This window comes from Ailuropoda melanoleuca, unplaced genomic scaffold (assembly GCF_002007445.2).
Source record: "Ailuropoda melanoleuca isolate Jingjing unplaced genomic scaffold, ASM200744v2 unplaced-scaffold2140, whole genome shotgun sequence".
Lineage (NCBI taxonomy): Eukaryota > Metazoa > Chordata > Mammalia > Carnivora > Ursidae > Ailuropoda > Ailuropoda melanoleuca.
Genome location: NW_023190949.1, coordinates 1 through 6,700, shown reverse-complemented (window position 1 = coordinate 6,700; position 6,700 = coordinate 1). Strand labels below are relative to the sequence as shown.

Sequence of the window (6,700 nt, the reverse complement as noted above, 5' to 3'; positions counted from 1 at the left end):
ATCATGGAACACTACATCAAAAACTAAGGATATACTGTATGGTGACTGACGTAATAAAAAATTATTTAAAAAATTTTAAAAAAAGGATGATTACCCAACATTCGTATCAACATGGACGGCACTGGAGGAGATAATGCTAAGTGAAATAAGTCAAGCAGAGAAAGACAATTATCATATTGTTTCACTTATTTGTGAAACATAGGGAGTAGCAGGGAGGCCATTAAGAGAACGAAGGGGAAAATGAAGTGGGGGGAATCAGAGGGTGAGAGGAACCATGAGAGACTCTGGACTCCGGGATACAAACTGAGGGTTTCAGGGCAGGAGTGGAGGGATGGGTTAGCCCGGTGATGGGTATTAAGGAGGGCACGTATTGCCTGGAGCACACTGGGTTTTATTCACAAACAATGAACACTACATCGAAAACTAATGGTGTACTGTATGGTGACTACCATATCAAATTAGAAGCAATATTTCAAATAAAAAAAGATCATTGTGTATTTCATGTAAAAAGCTGGTATTCAATGAATGATTACTGAACAGGTACTCACGGCTATTGTTGAAGCTGACATCTATAAATTTAGGTTCTTAACAGTCATTTTCAACATTCAAAAGCAGAAATTAGGAGCTATAGAATCCCTAAGGATCAGCAGTAAGGGACAAATAGTAGGAAAACATGAAGCCAAAACATGAGAAGTATGCATTGACCATAGATAAGAGCCTATTAAAGTAATGACATAAAAAGCAAAAATGGAATTCCACATGTAGAAGACAACAAATGTGGTCACCAGCAACAGGATGGTCCGGGCGGCTCTGGTCTCTGGGGGAATTTGCAGTAACCGTTGGCGGTGTGAATACACCGCGCTCTCTTGTGGTGCCCATGCAAGAGCAGCACCATGGAGCCACTGGACCAGACCATGAGCCCAATAAACATGGCACCAGAGATGGACCACGAGAAGACAAGACCTGTATCAGGACCTAAGGAGGAGCAAAACCATTTGCCTTGGGTATGGTTGTGTGTGTCCTGGAGACCAGCCACTTTCACAGGAACATAGATACTAATTAAGACACTGGAGATCCAGCAGATGAACGGGAAGAACCAACGACCTTGGGGGTTCATCCTCTGAGCATCCTCCCCGCTGTCCTGGGAAGAGAATGACACACCGAAAGGTGCTCAAGACACCGGTGGAGCACAAGGTGGTGCTACAGGTCATTTGGTGGGTGTAATGGACACGTGTGCACCCAAGAGTAGACAGGGGGTGCCTAAAGACAAAAGCCGCCATTGGGAGTGGAATCCCAGTGGAGAGAAGAACCAAAGCCATGTGGGTGGGAATCCTGTTGAAGAGTCTCTGCTCGTGTCCATGCAAGATTGGAGGGACGTTATGGGAGAAGAGGAGGACACTGGCACAAGATCCAACCCCAATCTGTAACAAAAAGATGGTTTTCAGGGCCTCTCCCCCTGTGGTTCTTAGGGCGTTGCTCTGCAAAGACATGGTGAGGGCTTCAGAGTGGCCCGGAGTGAAGAGTAGGCTATGTTAGTGCCAGTCTAAGAACTCATCTTAGTTATAGGACCTCAAAGGGATTCTGGGCCTTTTCCTCTCTTTTTTTTTTTTTTAAGATTTTTATTTATTCAACAGAGATAGAGACAGCCAGCGAGAGAGGGAACACAAGCAGGGCGAGTGGGAGAGGAAGAAGCAGGCTCATAGCGGAGGAGCCTGATGTGGGGCTGATCCCAGGACTCCGGGATCACGCCCTGAGCTGAAGGCAGATGCTTGACTGCTGTGCCACCCAGGCGCCCCTTCCTCTCCTCTCCTGAAAAGGGAGACACAGTCATATTCCACAGGAGACTCGACCTGGAGAACATGTCATGGACACCAATTTCATCTACTACTTTGTATTTCTATTTACTTTTATGTTCTGACTCCCCATCAGAATATAAAGTCCATGAACTCAGGAAGCATGCCTGTCTTGGTCAAAAATATGGTTGACGCCCAATGGGTATGATATAACTATGTACTTTATAAATGAATATATGGAAGGAGACAACAAGAATACAGTGCACCATCTTTATAATTCATTTCCATCCCGTCTGCCATTATAATGCATTAACAAAGTCAAATGAAAATGCAAAAACAATATAGAAATTTTAAGATTAACTAAAATTGCAAGAGAATAGTAATGAATCATGGAACTTTACATCAAAAACTTGGGATGTACTGTATGGTGACTAACATAATAAAAAATTATTATAAAAAATAAAGCTACTCAGAAGCAAAATTTAAAAAAGAATACATATTCACCTGTTTTTTTGAATTATGAACATTTCTATTTATTCTTAGCGCACACGCACACACACATATATATATGTGTGTGTGTGTATATATATATATATATACACACACACACACACATATACACACTGGAAGTGGATATCCTGTCATGTCACAAGCAAAGACTGGTCATTCCCAAACCCCTACCTATAGCTCTAAGTTCTAGACCTATATATTCAACTGCATACATCGTTACCTCCTTACATCCCACAGTTGTTTCAAACTCGAAATACCTAAATTGAATTCACCTTGTCTTATCTTCCTTCTACTGGACCTATACTATGTCCCCAAATCGATCCTCCATTTGCAATCTGTCCTGTAAATGGTGTCACCATCTACTCATTTAAGCCAGATAATGGAAAAAGATGAATCAAGGATAATTATCTCTCACATCTCTATTTGATTACTATTTTTAAGTCAATTTGCTTTGATTATTGCAATTTCTCTTAACTACCTGGCCTCTAATCTCTCTGCTTCTGAGGACTCAATATTATATATTAGAGTGACAGTACACAAAATACTTTTCAAAAAATCAGTAGCCATTTGAACACACAACATGTGCCTGAAATGTCTTCAGATATTCTATTTATTATAGAAAATATGCCCAGTGGCTGAAGAATTCTAGTTGTTAATAATTCCAGCTATTCTAACTGGTTGAGAAGTCAGTTCTTGGAGAGCTTTTTCAAAGTAGTCTCCCACTCACCTCAGTCCACACGAAAAAGTAAACACTACTCAAAACGGCCAATGAAGATTAAGAGGGGCACTTCCTGTGAGGAGCGCTGGGTGTTGAATGTAAGTGATCACAATTCTAGTCCCGAAACCAGTATCACACTGTATGTTAACTAAAATTAAAAAAAATCAAGTTGTACACCTTCACTATACAGAATTTTATGAGTCAATTACACCTCAGTTAAGCTAGTAAAACCCTTCTCTCATTAAACCATGCAGATTGCTTCACATCTCTTTGGGTTTTTGAGTTCCTACACTTTATCTGACTCTTGATTCTCGTTTATAAAATCCAGAACCGACTAAAGTAGTCACCTGAGCTCGAAAGCACCCATAGCGCATTCAGGTGGCCCATTAAAATAGAGACTCATCTGAGCCCGTATGAGTGAAAAAGAAGGTTCTGTGACATACAAGAGAGAGACGGACTCATTCTGGTAAAAGGTGTGAAGTCTTCCAAAGGCAACGATCCTAACCGTTCCTGTAGGATTCAGACGCCACTGTCAGAAAGGAAAAACAAAGGATATTGAGGGAAAACGTCTGAGTTACTAAACATTCTTGCTCTTTGGGAAAACTGGGTCCATGTTAGGGGACTGTTGTGTAGACAAGACAGGAAACAGCGTAGGGAGTAGCTTGTGACTATCGGCTTTGGACTCACCCAGTACGGGTCTTCTCATTCCCCTCTCCTCAATGACAGTTAATGGTGCTGGGGCATCAGGACAGACCCTTGAGCTCTGAGAACCTGTGCTCTCATCAGTGACGTGGGAATGGCTGCGGAACCTGGGGTCAGAGGCTGAATCCTTGAGCAGACGAAGATTCCATCCTCTGCGTCCTGAAAGCTCTTACTGTGTCACAACCGTCCACTCACGAGCTCAGTCGCACCTGGGGAGCGTCACCTCTCTGTGCAGCTGTTTCCTCATGAAAAGTCAAGTTTGCGTTAACATAGAACTCCACTCCTAAGCTTCACACGGATATGCAAGGTGGATTTTGTGTCAGTTATGGATCACGATGGCCGGAACAAAGCTCTCATGAAGCGGTGGGAGGAATTATTTTTATGATAAGTGTTGTTTCCTTGTTTTGATCACCCACCGCTACAGGGATACAAGGGAAGAACAAGGACACGTAAAACGGGAACAGCAGACTGGCTGTGTTCCAACACTCACACGGTTTTGTGGGACTTGGAAGCGAACCAGAGTTCATCTTATCAGAATTTTCTCTCTCCACTTGCTGCATCAAGTTAAAGATAGAGGGGCCCTTTTCTACTTATTTAAAATACGAGCAATACCCCCAGTTTCGACACTGGACAGAGCGTCAGTAAGGAAGCATTGCCCCCCCAAACGCACTGTAGACCACCTCGACCGACAGATATCGTGGCCCCCAGCCCAGCAGCGGCAGAGTGGACCTGCGTCCACGCACGCAGAGTAAGCACCAGGAAACACCAAACGTTAGGTCCCAAAACACGTCTTAACAGATTTACGAAGATTTACGAAGATTGACTTCGTATCAGGTAACTTTTCTGACCACAAAGACCTGAAACTGGTAATTAGTAACAACAGGAAAACAGGAAAATTCACAAACATGCGTGGATCCAACACCACACACCTGAACAGCCCGTGGGGGCAAAGAAGAAACCAAAGGGGAACCAAGAAATATTTCGAGACAAGCCTAAGTGGAAACACAACACACTAAACGTACAGAATTCAGCAAAACCATTGTAAGAGGAGTGTTTATAGCGATAAACGCTTACCTTAAGAAAAAAGAAAAGATCTCGGCGCCTGGCTGGCTCAGTCCTTGGAGCATAACGCTTGATCTCCGGGTTGTAAGTTCAAGCCCCATGTTGGGTGTATTGATTACTTAAAATCTTAAAAAAAAAAAAAAAGGAACATAAGGAATTGCAGGGAGGACATTAAAAGGAAGGGAAAAATGAAGGGGGGGAATCAGAGGGGAGATGAACCATGAGAGACTATGGACTCCAGGAAAGAAACTGAGGGTTGGGGGAGGGGGCAGGCTAGTCCCGTGATGGGTATTAAGGAGGGCACGTATTGCATGGAGCACTGGGTGTTATACAAAAACAATGAATCATGGAACACTACATCAAAAACTAATGATGTCCTGTATGGTGACTAACATAATAATGAAAAAAAAGGAGGAGGAGGAAGAGGAAGAGGAAGAAACAATGGTCTCAATAAACCACCTCAGCTTATACCTCAAGGAACTAAAAACAGAACTAACTCAGCCCAAAGTACTTAGAGGGAAGGAAATAACAAATGTCAGAGCAGAAATAATGAAACAGAAACCAGAAAAACAACAGAAACAGTTGTTGCAACCCAGAGCCGGCTTCTGGAAAAGACTCTCGTCTTGCTACTCACCAGTGGCAGGAACGTGAGGGGGGACAACCTTTGTGCTCAGGCAGCCAACTGCGTCTCCCACTCCTCGCCCGTCCTCGCCCCTTTCCTTCCTGCAGTCAGCTGAATTCACTTCCCTAGAAAGAACCAGAGACATGTTTTCACTTCCCACAACGCACGCTCCTCCCCCTCCTGGAAGCCCCGCCCCCATCACCTCCCACGACTCACACCTTCGCAGTCTCCAGCTCGCCCGAGGGCACCTGCTCGCAGACACCTGACGGCCATTCTCCATCAGCACATCCCTGTTGGTTTCTTCACTCCTGTATCCTCGCTCTTCCCCCCACACTGAGCGGGGTGAGGCGTCGACTCCTGATCCACTGAGAGATACTCGAGCCCTAGTGAATGGACACAGGGAGAAGCAGCACGTCCTACTGCACCTCCAACAACAGCAGCAGGGAATGCAGCAAGTTTACGCTGGTCTCTCCTTTGAATTATAATGACCTGCAATTCCCCCGGCTCTCCAGGGTGCTGGGTTTACTGTAGCCCCAGAGAATCCCATAGAACCTTCCTCACCGGCAAAAGGTCTGACGTGAATCTCGTGCCCAGTAAGGGCTCCTACGACCCCACTGTGCTCCCAGCGCACACGTCCACCCAGCTGCGGCACAGGGGCGATGCTCAGAGTGAGGCAGGGCTGGCATGCGTCCTGCCAGTGCATGCTGGTGACAGCCACATCCCCAGGTTCCTGCTCTCCTGGGCTTTGCCCTGAACGGAAGGAAGCACTCACCTGGCCGGTCTTTGCTCCAGAGCTCTGTGCAGGGGAGTGTCGGGATGAGCCATAGTTACAGGGACAGGGTTCCTGGACTCGATCTCCCCACAGAGGTGCCTTTACCCTGTCAGCTGGAGTCTTGGTGACCCTCTGCATGGAGAGCCTGGTCATCGGCCGTGAGGAGCTAATTTTATCCCCCGTGCAAATCACCATCATTCTCTTCAGATGATTAAGGACAATTGCTGGCAATTAACAAGAAGATCGGGGGTAGCCAAACAGCTGGCAGAAAAAAGTTTCCTACCTTCCCTGTGGAAAAACCCCGGTTCAGAATCCAAGCTGTAATCCGGCGTCAAAGGGACACCCGAAGCCGCATCAAGGACTCGTTGGGGAACGTGATCAAGAAGATGTGACCACTCCCCTGCTCATGGTCTCCCTCTAGCTCTGTCTCTCAAATCAATAAACAAAATGTTTTTTTTATTTTTTTAAAGATTTTATTTATTTATTTGACAGAGATAGAGACAGCCAGTGAGAGAGGGAAC

At 45.1% G+C, this 6,700-nt stretch overlaps 1 pseudogene; it reads right to left on the bottom strand.

Moving 5' to 3' along the window:
* Positions 1-605: 605 nt before the first annotated feature.
* LOC109490480 lies at positions 606-1,536 on the bottom strand (annotated as a pseudogene).
* Positions 1,537-6,700: the final 5,164 nt, after the last annotated feature.